This window comes from Nycticebus coucang, chromosome 1, assembly GCF_027406575.1.
Source record: "Nycticebus coucang isolate mNycCou1 chromosome 1, mNycCou1.pri, whole genome shotgun sequence".
Lineage (NCBI taxonomy): Eukaryota > Metazoa > Chordata > Mammalia > Primates > Lorisidae > Nycticebus > Nycticebus coucang.
In genome coordinates, this window is record NC_069780.1 from 147,100,493 (window position 1) to 147,119,575 (window position 19,083).

The 19,083-nt window shown below is 44.5% G+C and overlaps 1 protein-coding gene across 4 annotated transcripts in view; it reads left to right on the plus strand.

Moving 5' to 3' along the window:
- The window catches only part of ELOVL7 (ELOVL fatty acid elongase 7), a 106,310-nt gene that overhangs the window by 36,687 nt on the left and 50,540 nt on the right, over positions 1-19,083 (plus strand). Inside the window, exon 1 of one of the 4 annotated variants that reach the window (XM_053590216.1) lies at positions 16,031-16,053. The exons of the other annotated variants lie outside the window; for them this stretch is intronic. The gene's annotated coding sequence lies outside the window, so the exon portion shown is untranslated. Of the gene's footprint in view, positions 1-16,030; positions 16,054-19,083 lie in introns of those variants that run through there. 4 annotated transcript variants of the gene reach the window in all.

Genomic DNA, 19,083 nt, shown 5'->3' on the forward strand with positions numbered 1-19,083 from the left:
GGAAATACTTACTTTGAAATTCCACGCAACTGAAATATAAATGTAGTTTAGAAACATAGCTGTAGGTTGAGTATCAGTGTTGAAATAAGGACTTTATTTTGCCTGCCTGCTTTGCATTGGTGGCCATGAAAGACTTGGGGCAGGACCCCCACTCTGCCCTGAGCGATGACGACCCCAATCAACCGCAAGAGACGGCGCTTGATGCAAACAGCAAGAGGATTTTATTCCAGCATGCTGGGGCTTAACTCGCAACTCTTTTAGGAGCCGAGGAGTCAAGCCCTGAACAGCAGGTTTTACAAGCTTATAAAGGCAAAAACCACAAAGTAGGGAGGGGTAGCAGACATAGCAGGGGCTTTAGGGAGGGGTAGCAGACATAGGGGCTTTTTCAGATAAGAAGAACTCTGGTTCATTACTCATCTGTCTTAAGACAAGATCAGCAGTTAAACATTTGCTTAGCTTTTTTTTTTCAGAACCAGTTACTGGTTATCTGCTTCAGCTCGGGGCTATTTCCTAGGACAGTTACAAAAGGTCACATTCTTATGGTAGGGGGCGAGGGGTGCTGCTACATATCTGGTCCCCCCCCCTTTTTGGATTTGGTAGTACTTTCCTTCATTCCCCCATTTGTTTTTTGGGAAGTTCTAATCATGGAACTTCTGGCTCTATGTATTCATTCTCATGGCTATCGTCCCCGCGGAGAGACTGGTAATGCTGTCTGAGCATTAACACTTGTACAGCACTTACTCTCTCCCGGATGAAGGTGACTATATGGTTGAAAATGCAGGGCCCAAAGGTAAGAATTAGAAGCAGTATGATAAGGGGACCTATTAAACGGAAATGAGAGTGGTGAACCAAGGGGACTGGTTGTACCAACTTTTAAACCACCCTTGATGGGCCTCCCGGTCTCATTGCCTTTTTTCCAGTCTCTCCCTGAGTTTAGACATGGAGTCTTTTACCATGCTAGAGTGATCTATATAGAAACAGCATTCTTCTCTCAGTGCAGTGCATAACCCTCCATCTTTTAGGAACAGGAGATTGAGTCCCCGTCTATTCTGCAATACTACTTCAGATAAGGAGGACAGTGACTCTTCTAGTTTTGTGATTGATTGTTCTATGGCTTTTAGGTCCTCATCTACGGCTGCTTGCAGTTCCTCGAGATACTGTGGGGTCTGGACAAGTGCAGCCGTTCCTGTTCCTACTCCGGCCGCCACCCCTATACCCATCAGGACAGCTAGGGTAATAGAGACTGGTTCCCTCTTCTGTCTACAGGGTCTGAGATCGAATTCTGCCTCGAAGGAACTCGCCTCGTGGTAGATAACTCTAGGTATTAACTGCACGAGGATACAGTAGTCTGTAGTGGAGTTAAACACTGATGAGGAAATGTACGGGGTTAGCCCAGTGCTGCAAGCCCACCATCCTCCTTTAGGGGGCACTAGATAATAATTGGTAGTGGTTGACGGGCTTTTTATGGTCTGATTACACAGATGCTGGCGATTTTCAGGGATCGTGCCTAGGCAAGTGCCTCGTCCAGAGATTGCTGTAAGGGTGATCTTGGACCCCCAGTCACAGGAATTATGGGAGGTGGTATTTTGGAAGATACCTGAGAAGGCAATTCCTTCATAATAGGGCGGGCCTGAGGCTAGGCACAAACAGCAAGATTCAGTAAGATTAGGGTTGGAAGTATTGAGGACATTGAAAGCCCCCTATATTAAGTTAAGAAGTCTCTGCCTGGTGCTTGGAGTCTCCGGGGATGTTACCTGGGGAGACAGTTTTGCAGGTGATGGGGCTGTGCTGGCCCCAGTTAATTGGGTGCTCCCTGGGGTCTGGGGCATACGGGGGGAAATAGGTGGCCTGGCTGGTGGCTGCTGTCCTGAGAGTACGATGTTGGGTCCTATCTGGAGAGCGACGGGGGTCTCTATTTTTAATTTGATAAAGAAGGTAAATCCTTTATCTCACCCTGACATATAGAAAGGGAATCCCCATGTTCTTCCTTTTAACCAATCTCGGGCTTGCTTCCCTCTCTCCGTGAAGGAAATATTTAGGGGGTTTGACCCTGCCCCGGTACTGCTTCTCTTTACGGTTATCAAGTCCCAAGAGGAAATGGGGTGCCAGGAGGCCTGCCCAGTCGTTTCACATCCCCATTGCTTACAATAGAAATTTTCTATCCCCCCGCATCTGTTGGCCTGGCTTCTCGTTCTCCCGTCCCGGGGACAGATATAGAACTCCGTTTGTCGCATCCGGTGCTGGGCGGGCAAGTTGCCACAGTCAGGGGCGTCTGCAATGTACTGGCCTTGGGATGTGGAGCCTCGGGTAAGCGAGCACTTTGCCAAATGATGATCAAGGCTCGATGGGACCTCCTCAAAGGTCTCATCGGGGATATCCCAATTATCTAGCCCTGCTATTAAGGCGCAAATATCTGGGGTGAGGGACGGCCACCAGGTCCAAGGAGGGTCCTCTTTTGTAGTACTCCATACTACATCACCAGTCTGAGAGAGAACCTGCCAGGTTAACCTCTGGGGGGCACGGAGATTGGGACCAGAGCTACTTATCACCGGGAGTTGTATCAGCAGGAGCAGGGCTACTGCGGCGGATGTGGAGCTTGAGGGGGTTGTCCGTCTTTTCCACTTTCCACCCGGAGTCTGGCGGCGGTGCTGGTTTGACATGAGATGCGTGGATCCAGGCTGCGATGCCATCAACTTTTACTGTGGTCGGGGTTGTGAGCAGTACTAGGTATGGTCCTTTCCACCGTGGTTCAAGGTTGGCTGTCCGGTGGTGCCGGATGTACAACAAATCTCCAACCTGGAACTGGTGAGGTATTTGCAGATCTCTGGGCTTGTAGGCTTCCATCAGCTGGCTCCACACTTCCTTTTGCACAGTTTCAAGGGCTTTTAATCTGGTGTATAGAGATTGAGAGGAGTAAGATTCTGGGGAAGGGAGGTGCTGCATGGCAACGAGCGGGGCGTGAGCTCCATATAGGATTTCAAAGGGGGTCAGCTAGAGAGTACTAGGGGTGTTGTGCACATGGAACAGGGCAAAGGGAAGGAGGACTGTCCAGTCAGTAATGTCAGTCTCTAAGGATAATTTAGTCATGGCCTCTTTTAGGGTTCTATTCATCCTCTCTACCTGCCCTGAGCTCTGGGGCCGATAAGCACAATGTAATTTCCATTCAAGCCCCAGGATTTTGGCCAAACCCTGACTAACCTGGGCAACGAAAGCGGGACGTTGTCGGCTCCGATTACTTTGGGTAGCCCAAATCTTGGAAAAATCTCTTCTAATATTATTTTGGCTACAACTTGAGCAGTCTCCCTCTTTGTAGGAAAAGCTTCGATCCATCCTGAGAAAGTGTCTATGAACACTAGCAAGTACTTGTATCCGTGCTTAGCCGGCTTTATCTCAGTAAAATCTGTTTCCCAGTAGCTTCCAAGGCGATCCCCTCGGAGTCGTTTTCCCTGAGGTAGTGTGCTAGGCTGGGTGTTTACTAATTGGCAAGGTCTGCACTCTTTTACAGCTGCATCAACAAGCTTACTTAATTCTATAATATAGTATGGAGAGGACTAAACAATGGTTTTCAGATGCTTGGGGCCCAGATGGGTTAATTTATGAAGTTGCCTGAGAAAGGTGATTACCTGCTCCTCAGGGAGGATGTTTTTCCCTTCCGGGGTTTCTCGGATCCCCTCTGGGGATTCTAGGTGAAGGCCTAATCTGTCCATCCTCTCGAGATCCCGCTCAGAATATTTAAAGTTTTTGATAAGGGAGGGTGCTATTTCTTTAAGGCTAGGCCTTAAAGTGTTTTCATATAGCGGTAGGATGTTGAGCCCTTGAGCTGCTAGCTTAGCTTCTTGGTCGGCTCTTTGGTTTCCCTCGGCAACTCTGGACCCCCCTTTCTGATGTCCAGGCAGTAGATTATGGCCACTCTCTTAGGGAGGTGAACGGCCTCCAGTAGACTTAGGATTTCTTCCCTGTGTTTAATTTCTTTTCCTGCTGAAGTCAACAGTCCTCGCTGTCTATAAATGGCCCCATGGACATGGGCTGTAGCAAAAGCATACCTGCTGTCGGTGTATATGTTAACTTTTTTTCCTTCTGCCAAACGTAAGGCCTGGGTCAAGGCGACCAGCTCGGCCTTCTGGGCCGACGTCCCTTCAGGCAGACTACTTGCCCAGATGGTCTGCTTATCGTCCACCACCGCCGCCCCGGCCACCCTTTTACCTTCTATTATGGAGCTGCTCCCATCAGTGAACCAGGTCAGTTGGGCATCCGGCAGGGGCTGATCACAGAGGTCCCTCCGAGTTCCAGTCTCCTCAGCCAGTACTTCTTGGCATGTGTGTAATACATCCTCCCGGACAGAGGTATCAGGTAGTAGGGTAGCCGGGTTGAGGATGACAGGCGGGCCAAACTGGACTCTGTCTCCATTTAATAGGAGACTCTGGTAGTGTGTTATGTGGGCATTGGACAGCCACCGATCAGGGGGCTATCTGATGATGCTTTCTAAGGCATGGGGGGCAATGACTGTCAACTTCTGCCCCATAGTCAATTTGTCTGCATCTTTTACCAGTACCACCACAGACCTCAGACAGGCTGGCCAACCACCAGCGACGGGGTCTAATTTCTTGGAGAGGTATGCTACCGGTCTTTTCCATGGCCCTAAAGGCTGTGTCAGCACCCCTCGGGCCACTCCTCTCTTCTCATCTACGTATAGGACAAAGGGCTTTGTTACATCTGGTAGAGCCAGGGCCGGGGCTGATAATAATGCCTTTTTAATGTTGTCAAAGGCCCGCTGTTGGCTGGCACCCCACTCGAAGGGAGTGCTTTCCTTGATCAAAGGGTAGAGGGGGGCTGCCAGAGTAGCAAACCCCGGTATCCATAAGCGGCAGAACCCCGCAGTTCCTAAGAATTCTCGCACCTGGTGGGGTGAGCGGGGAACTGGAATCTGAGTCACAGTATGCTTCCTGGCTTCTGTTAGCCATCTCTGCCCTCCTCTTAGGGTGTAACCCAGGTACATTACCTCTTTCTGGCAGATCTGGGCTTTCTTGGAGGAGGCTCGATATCCTAAGCGGGCTAGCTCTTCCAGTAACAGTTCTGTGCCCCGATGGCACTCTTCCTTTGTCGTTCCAGCTAGTAGTAAGTCATCTACATATTGTAGGAGCGTTACCTGAGGGTGGCTGGCACGAAAGTGAGCTAGGTCTTGGTGGAGGGCTTCATCAAAGATGGTTGGAGAGTTCTTGAACCCCTGTGGAAGTCGGGTCCATGTTAATTGCCCCGTCATTCCAGAGTCTGGGTCTCTCCATTCAAATGCGAAGATGTTCTGGCTAGAGGAGTGTAGTCGGAGGCAGAAGAAGGCATCCTTCAAATCCAGGACGGTGTACCAGATATGGTCCGGAGGGAGAGAGCTTAACAGATTATAAGGGTTAGGCACGGTGGGGTGGATGTCTTGTGCCTGCTTGTTTACTTCTCTCAAGTCCTGCACAGGGCGATAGTCTCCTGTGCCGGGTTTCTTGACAGGTAATAAGGGGGTGTTCCATGGTGACTGGCACTTTACTAGTATGCCCAGCTGTAGGAGACGCTGAATGTGAGGCCTAATCCCTTCCCGAGCTTCCTTAGTCATAGGATACTGGTGCACTGCCACAGGAGTGGAAGTAGCTTTGAGTTCTATGACTATAGGCGGCCTTTCTGCGGCCAGTCTCATTCCGGCAGTTTCAGCCCATGCCCCGGGTTATTTTTCTAGCCAGTCATGTATGAGACTAGTCCCTTTCTCCCGTTGCTTTTCAAAGAGTCTATGTTCATCCTCCAAACACATGGTCAGGGCTGTTACTCTCTTATTCTGGGTTACCTCTGGGCCATCAGGAGTGAAAGTGATCTGGACTTCCATTTTGGTGAGTAAATCTTTCCCAAGGAGGGGCACAGGGCACTCAGGGATAATTAAGAACGAGTGGGTTACCCGTTCCACTCCCAGATCTACTGATCTTCGGGTAGTCCATGAGTACTGCTGATGCCCTGTGGCCCCTACAACCCAGGATTTTTTCTTGGAGACGGGTCCTGATGGTTTGAGTAGGACTGAGTGTTGAGCTCTGGTGTCTACTAGGAACTCAACTGGCTTCCCCTCCACCTTAAGTATTACCCTAGGGTCGGGGAGGGATTCCGAGCCCCATCCCTGCTAATCTTCTTCTTTCTCTAAGGCCAGTACTTTCTTCCTTTTTTTAGGACATTCCCTGGCCCAGTGCCCCTTCTCCTTACAGTAGGCACATTGATCCCTATCTAACGGGACGCGGTTGCCCAGGCTACCTGACTTCTTAGTTCTACCTTGGGTTTGTTCTTGGCTCTTCTCCCCTACTACTGCGGCCAAAATCCGTGTTAAGTTTTTCTCCTGTCTTCGGTCTCTCTTATTTTCCCTTTCCTCTCTCTCTTTCTCCTTTCTCTGCCTTTTTCTTCCTCAGTTTCTCTTTTATGGTATACTTTCTCAGCTTCCTTAATTAAATCCTGCAAGGTATAGTCCTGCAATCCTTCAGTCCTCTGCAGCTTTCTTTTAATGTCTACAGCTGACTGCCCTATGAAAGTCATAGCCACGGAAGCCCTCTGTCCTTCAGAGGCAGGGTCAAATGGGGTGTAGCGCCTAAAAGCTTTCATTAGGCGCTCAAGAAACACTGAGGGGGGGGTTCCGTGGCCCCCTGTATTACTTCTCTTACCTTAGCCAAATTAGTGGGGCGTCTTGCCGCCCCACGGAGGCCAGCCACTAGAGCCTGGCGGTAGACTGTCAGTTGCTCCCTACCTTCTGCCGTGTTGAAGTCCCAGTCAGGTCTGGAGAGGGGAAAGGCAGCCTCGATGATGTTGGGGAGCTGGGTAGGATGCCCGTCCGCCCCGAGTACATTCTTCCTAGCTTCTAGTAAAATCCTCTCCCTCTCTTCAGTAGTGAAGAGAGTCTGTATGAGCTGCTGGCAGTCATCCCATGTGGGCTGATGAGAGAACATCAGGGACTCTACCAGCCCAGTCAGGCATTGGGGGTCTTCTGAAAAAGGGGGGTGATTAGTTTTCCAGTTATTCAGGTCTGCGGAAGAAAATGGCCAGTACTGGAGGGGCTGGAGAGGAGGTGCTCCCTCATCTGTTGCCACCGGCGGGGGGCCGTATGCCCTCAGGGGTAGGGCAACAGTAGTGTCGGGAGACATTCCTCCCCGGCGGTGACTCCTGGTACATTGTGCGGGCCCCAGTGAAGGTTCCCCTGGGGGTGCAGAGGGGGCAATCGCCGGATCCAGTGATGCTGGTCCTCCCTGCCCCCCGACAGGAGCCAAGGTGGGAGGGTATGGGGGAGGAGGGGGCGGAGGGTCGATGAGAAGATGATCAGTCTGAATTTCCGGGTAGATCTTCTTAGGGGGGTCCGAGCTGTCGCCCCCTTTTCTGGAACCGGAGGATTGGACAGCGAGCACCCGAGGATTAGACGGGGGCCTGGATGTGGCAGTCCACGGCCGAACCCAGAGGGGCGGATTCTGCACCAGGTCCTGCCAGACTATGATGTAAGGTTGTTGATCCGGATGGGCTCCCGGTCCTCTCTGAAAAACAATCTCTTTGATAGCAAAAATAAGAGATAAGTCAAAGGTTCCTCCTGAGGGCCAGCCAACGTTAAAAGTGGGCCACTCCGAGGAGCAGAAAGTCTGCCATGGGCCTTTTTTAACCTCTACTGACAGGTCACGACCTCTTCACTTCAGTCCAGTGATCTAGAGTCAAACTCAGAGGGGTTGTCACAGTCTGTCCCATCATCAGTAGATATGTCAGAAGCACAAATAACAGGAATAACAGAAATATTAGAGATACAAGGACCTACCTACCACACTTGGTCCCTCACAAGTCTACAACAGAATCAGACAAGCGTTTCCCATAATTTTTGATGGAATAACCGGACTCGATCAGCGCCCTTACAGCAGGAGACAACCAGGCGTCCCTGGTTCTCCTAAATTCCTGGGGCGTCCCCCAGGATTTCAGCCTGTGGTCCTCCGGGCACGTCTACCGACCACTGTCCGGCCACTCTCACGAGGTGCCGAACGGCTGCGAAATCGAAAGTGTGCACACAAAGTCAAACAAAGGACTAAAGACACAGACCAGACAGTTTTCGGGGTACCCCTTTCTTACCTCCAAGGTCGACTCTGCAGGTGAGGGGTGGTCGTCAAATCCCGGGAGAGCCCCCAAATGAAAGACTTGGGGCAGGACCCCCCACTCTGCCCTGAGCGATGACGACCCCAATCAACCGCAAGAGACGGCGCTTGATGCAAACAGCAAGAGGATTTTTATTCCAGCATGCTGGGGCTTAACTCGCAACTCTTTTAGGAGCCGAGGAGTCAAGCCCTGAACAGCAGGTTTTACAAGCTTATAAAGGCAAAAACCACAAAGTAGGGAGGGGTAGCAGACATAGCAGGGGCTTTAGGGAGGGGTAGCAGACATAGGGGCATTTTCAGATAAGAAGAACTCTGGTTCATTACTCATCTGTCTTAAGACGAGATCAGCAGTTAAACATTTGCTTAGCTTTTTTTTTTCAGAACCAGTTACTGGTTATCTGCTTCAGCTCGGGGCTATTTCCTAGGACAGTTACAAAAGGTCACATTCTTATGGTAGGGGGCGAGGGGTGCTGCTACATATCTGGTCCCCACCCCCACTTTTTGGATTTGGTAGTACTTTCCTTCAGCCAGAGGAACTTCACCTGGGGCTATGGTTTCTTTATTTTCATGCTTTGTTCTGACCTTCTGTGAATTCAGAGCTCTCATCTTAGACCATACTTGTAGGCACTCAGGCCATTTCAGCTTCTTCTCTGCCACTAACTTTTCCTTGTCCTACAAATGTAACTATTCCTTGTCCTATAAATGTATTCAGAATGTTTTCATCTTTGAAATTAAACTGCTTTTTATGCTATCATCTTATTTTTCTTTCTTCTGTAAATGAATATTTTGAGTAGCATGCACCACAGAATGAAAAAGAGCCCAGAAGTCAGTTGGGCTCAATATTGGATCTAACTCGTCCTTGGAAAATACTCAGATCTTTAGTCATCACAGCTGGACAAACTCTAAAGGTGCCTCCAGTTCAAATCTTCCTCTAGAATAAATTTTATGTGTCTTTACTAGTTACTGCCTGGGAACTGGATTTTATTTCTACCATTCTAGAAGTGTACAAATTATTTGTTAGTTTCAGCATTCAGTAGTTTTTTTCCTTCATCCTCATTCACTCAACACTGGAGAACTAGTTTTCTACCTTAGATTCTTTGACACTACCAATACCAGTGGTCACCATGAACATTCTTTTTATTTCTTTCATCTTTTAAATATTTTAAAATAGAATTTTCAGAAATACACAAAAGTATAGATAAAAAAATTAACATCCATGTACTAGCACTCATTCTCAAAAATTATTAACATTTCATCAGCTTCTTAACATTAAAGAAAAAAATCATTTTGTTTCATTGCTTATATCCTCTAAAATGAGTATGTACTATTTTATGAGAATGAAATGATTTTATGTTATAAGATTTGTGATAATTTACATTTCTATTCTGCAATCCTGATACCCTGTCTATATTTAAATAGATTCTGCCTACCACCAATATTCTGCATTCTGAAATTATTTCTTTTGATTCATGTCTTCATTCACTGATTTCATCACGACATCTTTTTTCAAGAACACTAATAGATAAAAATCCTCTAAGTTCTTTTTTTCTTTTTTGGCCAGGTCTGGGTTTTAACCGCCACTGGCATATGGGGCCGGTGCCCTACTCCTTTGAGCCACAGTCACCACCCAAGTTCTTTCATTTTTTTTTTTTTTTTTTTTATTGTTGGGGATTCATTGAGGGTACAATAAGCCAGGATACACTGATTGCAATTGTTAGATAAAGTCCCTCTTGCAATCCTGTCTTGCCCCCATAAAGTGTGACACACACCAGGGCCCCTCCCACCTCCCTCCTTCCCTCTTTCTGTTTCCCCCCCATAACCATAATTGTCATTAATTGTCCTCATATCAAAATTGAGTACATAGGATTCATGCTTCTCCATTCTTGTGATGCTTTACTAAGAATAATGTCTTCCACGTCCATCCAGGTTAATACGAAGGATGTAAAGTCTCCATTTTTTTTTAATAGCTGAATAGTATTCCATGGTATACATATACCACAGCTTGTTAATCCATTCCTGGGTTGGTGGGCATTTAGGCTGTTTCCACATTTTGGCGATTGTAAAGTGAGCTGCAATAAACGGTCTAGTACAAGTGTCCTTATGATAAAAGGATTTCTTTCCTTCTGGGTAGATGCCCAGTAATGGGATTGCAGGATCAAATGGGAGGTCTAGCTTGAGTGCTTTGAGGTTTCTCCATACTTCCTTCCAGAAAGGTTGTACTAGTTTGCAGTCCCACCAGCAGTGTAAAAGTGTTCCCTTCTCTCCACATCCACGCCAGCATCTGCAGTTTTGAGATTTTGTGATGTGGGCCATTCTCACTGGGGTTAGATGATATCTCAGGGTTGTTTTGATTTGCATTTCTCTAATATATAGAGATGATGAACATTTTTTCATGTGTTTGTTAGCCATTCGTCTGTCTTTAGAGAAAGTTCTAGTCATGTCTCTTGCCCATTGATATAAGGGATTGTTGGCTTTTTTCATGTGGATTAATTTGAGTTCTCTATAGATCCTAGTTATCAAGCTTTTGTCTGATTGAAAATATGCAAATATCCTTTCCCATTGTGTAGGTTGTCTCTTTGCTTTGGTTATTGTCTCCTTAGCTGTACAGAAGCTTTTCAGTTTAATGAAGTCCCATTTGTTTATTTTTGTTGTTGTTGCAATTGCCATGGCAGTCTTCTTCATGAAGTCTTTACCCAGGCCAATATCTTCCAGTGTTTTTCCTATGCTTTCTTGGAGGATTTTTATTGTTTCATGCCTTAAATTTAAGTCCTTTATCCATCTTGAATCAATTTTTGTGAGTGGGGAAAGGTGTGGGTCCAGTTTCAGTCTTTTACATGTAGACATCCAGTTCTCCCAACACCATTTATTGAATAGGGAGTCTTTCCCCCAGGGTATGTTCTTGTTTGGTTTATCAAAGATTAGGTGGTTGTAAAATGTTAGTTTCATTTCTTGGTTTTCAATTCGATTCCAAGTGTCTATGTCTCTGTTTTTGTGCCAGTACCATGCTGTCTTGAGCACTATGGCTTTGTAGTACAGACTAAAGTCTGGTATGCTGATGTCCCCAGCTTTATTTTTGTTACAGAGAACTGCCTTAGCTATACGGGGTTTTTTCCGGTTCCATACAAAATGCAGAATCATTTTTTCCAAATGTTGAAAGTACGATGTTGGTATTTTGATAGGAATGGCATTGAATAGGTAGATTGCTTTGGGAAGTATAGACATTTTAACAATGTTGATTCTTCCCATCCATGAGCATGGTATGTTCTTCCATTTGTTAATATCCTCTGCTATTTCCTTTCTAAGGATTTCATAGTTTTCTTTATAGAGGTCCTTCACCTCCTTCGTTAGGTATACTCCTAGGTATTTCATTTTCTTTGAAACTATGGTGAAGGGACTTGTGTCCTTAATTAGCTTCTCATCTTGACTGTTATTGGTGTATACAGAGGCTACCGACTTGTGGACATTGATTTCATATCCTGAAACATTACTGTATTTTTTGATGACTTCTAGGAGTCTTGTGGTTGAGTCTTTGGGGTTCTCTAAGTATAAGATCATGTCGTCAACAAAGAGGGAAGTTTGACCTCCTCTGCTCCCATTTGGATTCCCTTTATTTCCTTGTCTTGCCTAATTGTATTGGCTAGAACTTCCAGCACTACGTTGAATAGTAAAGGTGACAGAGGACAACCTTGTCTGGTTCCAGTTCTAAGAGGAAAAGCTTTGAGTTTTACTCCATTCAGTAAAATATTGGGTGTGGGTTTGTCATAGATACCTTCAATCAGTTTTAGAAATGTGCCACCTATGCCTATACTCTTCAGTGTTCTAATTAGAAAAGGATGCTGGATTTTATCAAATGCTTTTTCTGCATCTATTGAGAGGATCATGTGATCTTTATTTTTGCCTCTGTTAATATGGTGGATAACGTTTATAGACTTGTGTATGTTAAAGCAGCCTTGCATCCCTGGGATGAAGCCTACTTGATCATGATGAATGACTTTTTTGATGATAAGCTGTAATCTATTGGCTAGGATTTTGTTGAGAATTTTTGCGTCTATATTCATGAGTGAGATTGGTCTGAAATTCTCCTTTTTGTTTGGGTCTTTTCCTGGTTTTGGTATCAGGGTGATGTTTGCTTCATAGAATGTGTTGGGGAAGATTCCTTCTTCCTCAATTTTTTGGAATAATTTCTGCAGTACAGGAATAAGCTCTTCCTTGAATGTTTGATAGAATTCTGGAGTGAAGCCATCTGGACCAGGGCATTTTTTAGTTGGAAGATTTTTTATTGTTTCTTTGATCTCGGTGCTTGAAATTGGTCTGTTCAGGAGCTCTATTTCTTCCTGGCTGAGTCTAGGGAGAGGGTGTGATTCCAAATATTGATCCATTTCTTTCACATTGTCAAATTTCTGGGCATAGAGTTTCTGGTAGTATTCAGAGATGATCTCTTGTATCTCCGTGGGATCAGTTGTTATTTCCCCTTTATCATTTCTGATTGAGGTTACTAGAGATTTTACTTTTCTATTCCTCATTAGTCTGGCCAATGGTTTATCTATTTTATTTATTTTTTCAAAAAACCAACTCCTTGTTTCATTAATTTTCTGAATGATTCTTTTGTTTTCAATTTCATTGATCTCTGATTTGATTTTGGATATTTCTTTTCCTCTACTGAGTTTAGGCTTAGATTGTTCTTCTTTTTCCAATTCCATAAGATCTCTGGTGAGATTGTTGATACGCTCTCTTTCTGTTTTTCGAATGTAGGTATCTAAAGTGATGAATTTTCCTCTCAAAACTGCTTTTGCAGTATCCCACAGGTTTTGGTAGCTTGTGTCTTCATTGTTGTTATGCTCAAGGAAGTTAATGATTTCCTGTTTGATTTCTTCCTGCACCCATCTGTTATTCAACAGAAGATTGTTTAATTTCCATGTCTTTGGGTGGGGTCGAGCATTTTTGTTAGAGTTGAGTTACACCTTTAGTGCCTTATGGTCTGAGAAGATACAAGGTAAAATTTCAATTCTTTTGATTCTGTTGATATTTGTTTTGTGTCCCAGGATATGATCAATTTTGGAGAATGTTCCATGGGGTGATGAGAAGAATGTATATTCTTTATCTTTGGGATGCAGTGTTCTATATGCGTCTATCAAGCACAGTTGTTCTAGGGTCTCATTTAAATCTCTTATATCCTTGTTTAATTTCTGTTTAGAGGATCTGTCCAGCTCTGTAAGAGGAGTGTTAAGGTCCCCTGTTATTATGGTATTATCAGATATCATATTGCTCAGACTGAGTAAGGTCTGTTTCAAGAATCTGGGAGCATTTAAATTGGGTGCATAGATATTTAGAATTGAAATGTCTTCTTGTTGAATTTTTCCCTTGACCAATATACAGTGACCATCTTTGTCTTTTTTGACTTTAGTTGCTTTAAATCCACATGTATCTGAAAATAAGATTGCAACTCCTCTTTTCTTCTGAATGCCATTTGCCTGAAAAATTGTCTTCCAACCCTTGACTCGGAGCTTTAATTTGTCTTTTGAAGCCAGGTGTGTTTCTTGCAGACAGCAAATGGATGGCTTGTGTTTTTTAATCCAGTCAACCAATCTATGTCTCTTCAGTGGGGAATTCAAGCCATTAACATTTATTGAGATAATTGCTAAGTGTGGTAGTATTCTATTCGTCTTATTTTGTGAGAGTCCATTGCTTAGTTTTATCTTTTGCATCAATGTGGAGGTTAGGTTCTGTCCTTTAATTTCTGAGTTCTTACTTTGTTGCTGATCCACTGTGGTGGTCAGTGTGCAGAACAGGTTGAAGTATTTCTTGTAGAGCTGGTCTTGTTGTGGCGAATTTCCTCAATGTTTGTATATCCGTAAATGATTTGATTTCTCCGTGAATTTTTAAGCTTAGCTTAGCAGGGTACAGAATTCTGGGCTGGAAATTGTTCTGTTTAAGTAGATTAAAGGTAGATGACCATTGTCTTCTTGTTTGGAAAGTTTCATTAGAGAAGTCTGTGGCCACTCTGGTGGATTTGCCCCTGTGGGGCAACTGGCGCTTACTCCTGGCAGCTTGCAGAATCTTTTCTTTTGTCTTGACTTTGGACAGGTTCATCACAATGTGTCTTGGAGAAGCTCGGTTAGAGTTGAGGTGACCTGGGGTCCGATAGCCCTCTGAAAGCAGTGTGTCAGAATCTTTGGTGATATTTGGGAAATTTTCTTTTATAATATTCTCTAGTATGGCTTCCATTCCTCTGGGGCATTCTTCTTCCCCTTCTGGGATTCCTATAACTCATATGTTGGAACGCTGCATAAAGTCCCATAATTCTGACAGTGAACGTTCTGCTTTCTCTCTCTTCTTTTCTGCCTCTTTTACTATCTGAGTTATCTCAAGAACTTTGTCTTCTACCTCTGAAATTCTTTCTTCTGCATGGTCTAACCTGTTGCTGATACTTTCCATTGCATCTTTAAGTTCCCTAATTGACTGTTTCAGTTCCTTCAGCTCTGCTATATCCTTTTTATATTCTTCATATCGTTCAACTCTTATTTGATTCTGTTTTTGGATTTCCTTTTGTTATTTTCCACTTTATTAGCAGTTTCCTTCATTGTTTCCATCATTTCTTTCATTGTTTTCATCATGTGTATTCTAAATTCCCTTTCTGTCATTCCTAACATTTCTTTATAGCTGGAATCCTCTGCAGTAGCTACCTCGTGGTCCCTTGGTAGGGTTGTTCTGGACTGGTTTTTCATGTTGCCTGGAGTTTTCTGCTGGTTCTTCCTCATGAGTGATTACTTTTATCTGTTTCCTTGCCGTAATTTTCCTTTCACTTCCTCTTGCTCTTTAAGTTCTCGTTCCTGTGGACTAAGGGTTACAGGACCAGAAGGGTGAGAAGGTTGAAGAGCAAAAAAGGGATGAAAGAAAGGAGGACCGAGTGTTAAGAAAAAAAAAGAAAAATAGAGAAAGGAGAGGGGGTGGGTAAAAGGAATATTGACAAAAAGAAGAGAGGCACAGAAAGAGGGAGACAGAGCAATATAGGTGTACAGTAGGGTACTTTGATACAACCTTAAAAAAACCCACCTTCTGGGGGTGCCCAGTTGGGTGGTTCCCTTGAGGTCAGCAGCTCTTTGCTAAGCTGATCAGACAGAGTACCCCACCTCCACCGAGTAGAGAGGAAAGACAAAAATGCTATAAATCAAACCAATACAAGCAAACAGAAAACTTTACGGGATAAAATTGGGTGGAAAACCAAATAATAGCAGTAGAAACACTAATAAAAATGAAGTTCTAATTATTGAAATAGGCAGCAATGGGAAATTATAATTAAACTAGAAGAAACCAAACCAAAAAAAAAAAAAAAAAAAAACACAACCAGAAACAAAGCAGTATGTATATTGTATTGAATATTGTCTGGGCAACACGTGGTCTTCTGGGGTATGAGATGTTAATCAGAGTTCTGATACGACTGGAGGCTGCTAGTTTCTCAAACCCCAGCAGGTAGACACCCTAAATCTCTCTTCAGCCCACTTAAAAGGCAGTTTGAAATTGTTCACTTGCTGAGCAGAAGCTTTCCCAGGGATGTGCTTGTTGCTGGAATCACTGCTGAAGTGGCTATCCACTTACCCTGTGTACCAAAACTAGTCTCCCTCTGCCCCCGAGGGTTAGGGCTGCAAGGCCGCTCAGACCCCGCCCTTAGGCTACTTGGTCGCTGGATTACCAGCTCCCACCCAATTCTAGCTCTGCGACCCTGAAGGCGGAGCTTGCCGGGGCAGATCGCTCACAATGGCTGCCTGTGACCCAGAGCCAAACACTATTAGCTCCGTCTGGCTTAGCGGCTCAGACTGGGGCCCTAGACAAAGGCCAAAGTTCTCTGCACTCCCGCTCAGGCTCTCCCCAAGGCAATTCAGCTGAGTGCCAAGTCCAAAGACACCAAAACAGTTCACAGGTAAGGCCTTTCTGGTTTGCAGTCTCGCTGCTACTGAACTTACAGTTGCAGGTGGGTTTAGACGGATTGAACTCACGCGACCACTTGCCGTTTTTCCACTGTTTTAGTCCTCCTCTTGGGGTCCAGGAGACTCTCGCTGACTCCCTGTATCCTCACAGGGGTGATGATAGGCAGATCCCACCAGCCAGCGATGCGTGGCGTCCTATCTCCCCAGACTCGCGGTGCCCAGATGCAAGGAAGCTGTTACTCGGCTGCCATCTTGAAATACCAATAATTCTTGTATGGGATCATCCTTGCCCTCCCTAGTAGCATTTCTCTATTGCTTTAACCTTTGTCATTTTTATTTGACTATTTCCACCTTTCTTCTATATCCATAAATCACTGGTTCCCTGTGAATACTCTGTTTCTGATTTATTTTTTAGTGTAATTTTATTGTAATAAGGATGCGTTGATCCTTAATTAATTTCATTGGTTCTATAGTTCCCATTTCATTTGATTCTTTTGTTTTCTAACTCAAATCACTTATGGAGAATTTCCTTTTATTCTTTCGGTTGCATTTTGCTTTCCTTGGTTGGGCTCTTTGCTAAATGTCCTTGATCTTTAATGTTCTTGTTGCATTTGGACACCCCTAGTTAGACTATTTTACGTACTTGCTCTGATGCAATGTGAGCTGTTATAACTGTTGTCTCTTTCCCACAGTATTTTTGAGCTCAGTTTTTTTTCTTTTTTTTTAATATTGGGGGCTTTGGGGTGGGGGGTGCTCACTGAGCTAGAGTTTGAGGGCTGAGAATTTCAATTTATATCATTTTTTCCTATAGCCAAGAACATGGAAGATGAAGGAAGGAAGAGTTCATTTAAGAAAGGTTGTACTTGAGTTGTTCTTTCTTCACTTTTAAAGTATATTATTAAATATCCACACCAGGATTCATTTCACTTCACAGGGGTTATCCCATCATAAGGGGCATCTGAAAGGCCTTTTGATTTGTTCCCTAGGTAAGTGTGGAACCTCCATCATCAGAATCTATCCTGTCCATTTAATCCTCGTCAGATTGGAGGATACTTGTAAAAATTCCCACCGCAGTTCTGGTGTTGTAAAAGACCCTGAGGACTTTGGATCTGTCCTTTCAGGAATAGATTCTGATGATGATGCCGGTTCCACACTTAACGGGTGAACAGATAAAAATGCATTAATGGTGTCTCTTGGAAATGGGATACACCCTGTGAGGTGGAGTGACTCTTGGTATGATTAGTTGTTACTGTTTGTGTTCCATTTTCTCTTTTGACCATTTATTTTTCTTTTTGGACCTCCTACCAGGTTTCATTCTGCAGCTTTCTGACTATTGCTTTTTTTTCCCTTTGGTAGAGACAGGGGCCTCCCTGTGTTGCCCAGGCTGGTCTTGAACTCCTGGCCTCAAGTCCTCTCTCAGTTTTCCAAAGTGCTGGCATTCCAGGCATGAGCCTCTGTGCCGCGTCCTCCCTGTTTTTTTATGTTTGCCTTGGCTTCTTTTTCGTGGGTGTTGCCTGAAGTCCTTCCCTTTGCCATGTCTCCTCCTATATTATTTCCCACAGAGATTTTATTCTGCTCCCATGTTAATTATCACCTCTCTTCATACTTAACTCTAGCCTTTATCCTGAGCTCTGATGCTGGATTTTTCTTCAAATTGAGTGAATATTTTCACTTGGCATATTAGTTTGCTAGGGTTGCTGTACAGTGCAAAACTGGGTGTTTAAGCAACTAAAATGTATTATCTCTCTGTTTTAGAAGCTAGAAATCTAAAGTCCGGGTGTTGGCATGGTTGGTTTTCTCTGAGGGTTGTGGGGGAAGGATCTCTGACTGGTTTCTCTCCGTGGCATGTGGGTGGCCGTCTTCACGTGCACACAATGCTCTTGCTCTGTGCGTGTCTGTATCCAGGTGTCCCTTTTTTAGAGACAGTCTCACTCTGTCATCGCACAAGCTGGGGTGCACTGGTATGATCATAGCTTGCTGCAGCCTCAAACTCTTGGGCTTGAGGAATCCTCCCACCTTGGCCTCCCAAAGTGGTGGGATTATCAGCATGAACCACCATGTCTGGTCCAAATTTCCCCTTTTTGTAAAGACACTAGTCATACCACCTTAATGATCTCATTTTAATTTCATTGCTTCTATAAAGACCCTCTCTCCAAATCAGGTCACATTCTGAGGTATTTGGAATTAGGTACTAGGAGTTAGGATTTCAACATAAGAATTTTGGGAGGATGCAATTCAATCCGTAACACTTGGTTATTCAGTCATGCCACAAGTATTTTCTGCCACATGCTAGGCATTAGTCCTAGGCACTGGGATTACAAAAGTAAGACGACTCAGTTCTTTCCTCTTGATGGATAGAAAAGATAAGGATTAATAAGCATTTGTAATACTATGCAGGAAATGCTCTCATAGATAAGAGAGTCTTTCAAGAACACCGTAGTGGAGCACCTAATTCTGACTGGCTGCCTCATTAGGACAGCTCAGAGGAAGTGATACTTATTCTGGGTCCTTCCAAATGGGATGCAATACTGAACAATTAATTGTTCTCTAGAGGACAATTAAACCACACCCTCTGTCACCCAGCCCTAGACTCCACCACCCAGTTAATCTTTTCAAAGCATCACTTTGATTAAGATATTCCCCAGTTGAGAAACCTGTCATGCCTCCTCATTGTCAACAGAGTTAAGTCTTTACAAAGTTCTTTAGCCTGACTAGCTTTTGGTTCCTCCACAATCAGGTACCACCAGAATCCCCTTCTGCTATCTTGATCTTTCTATTCATCCTCAGTCCTGTACAGGACTAACAAACATTCTGGAAACACACTGAGAACTTTTTCATAATTTCACGAAGACAGGATTTTTGTTTTGTTTTCTGCCCTGTCATTGGCACCTACAACAGTGTTTGGCATTTAACAAATACTTAAGAGTATTTGTTGTATAAATGAATGAATTTTCCCTGGAAGGTCTCTCTGGTTGTGAGGCGTGTCTCTCCTCTCTCCCAGAGGCACACATTTTTGACTATCC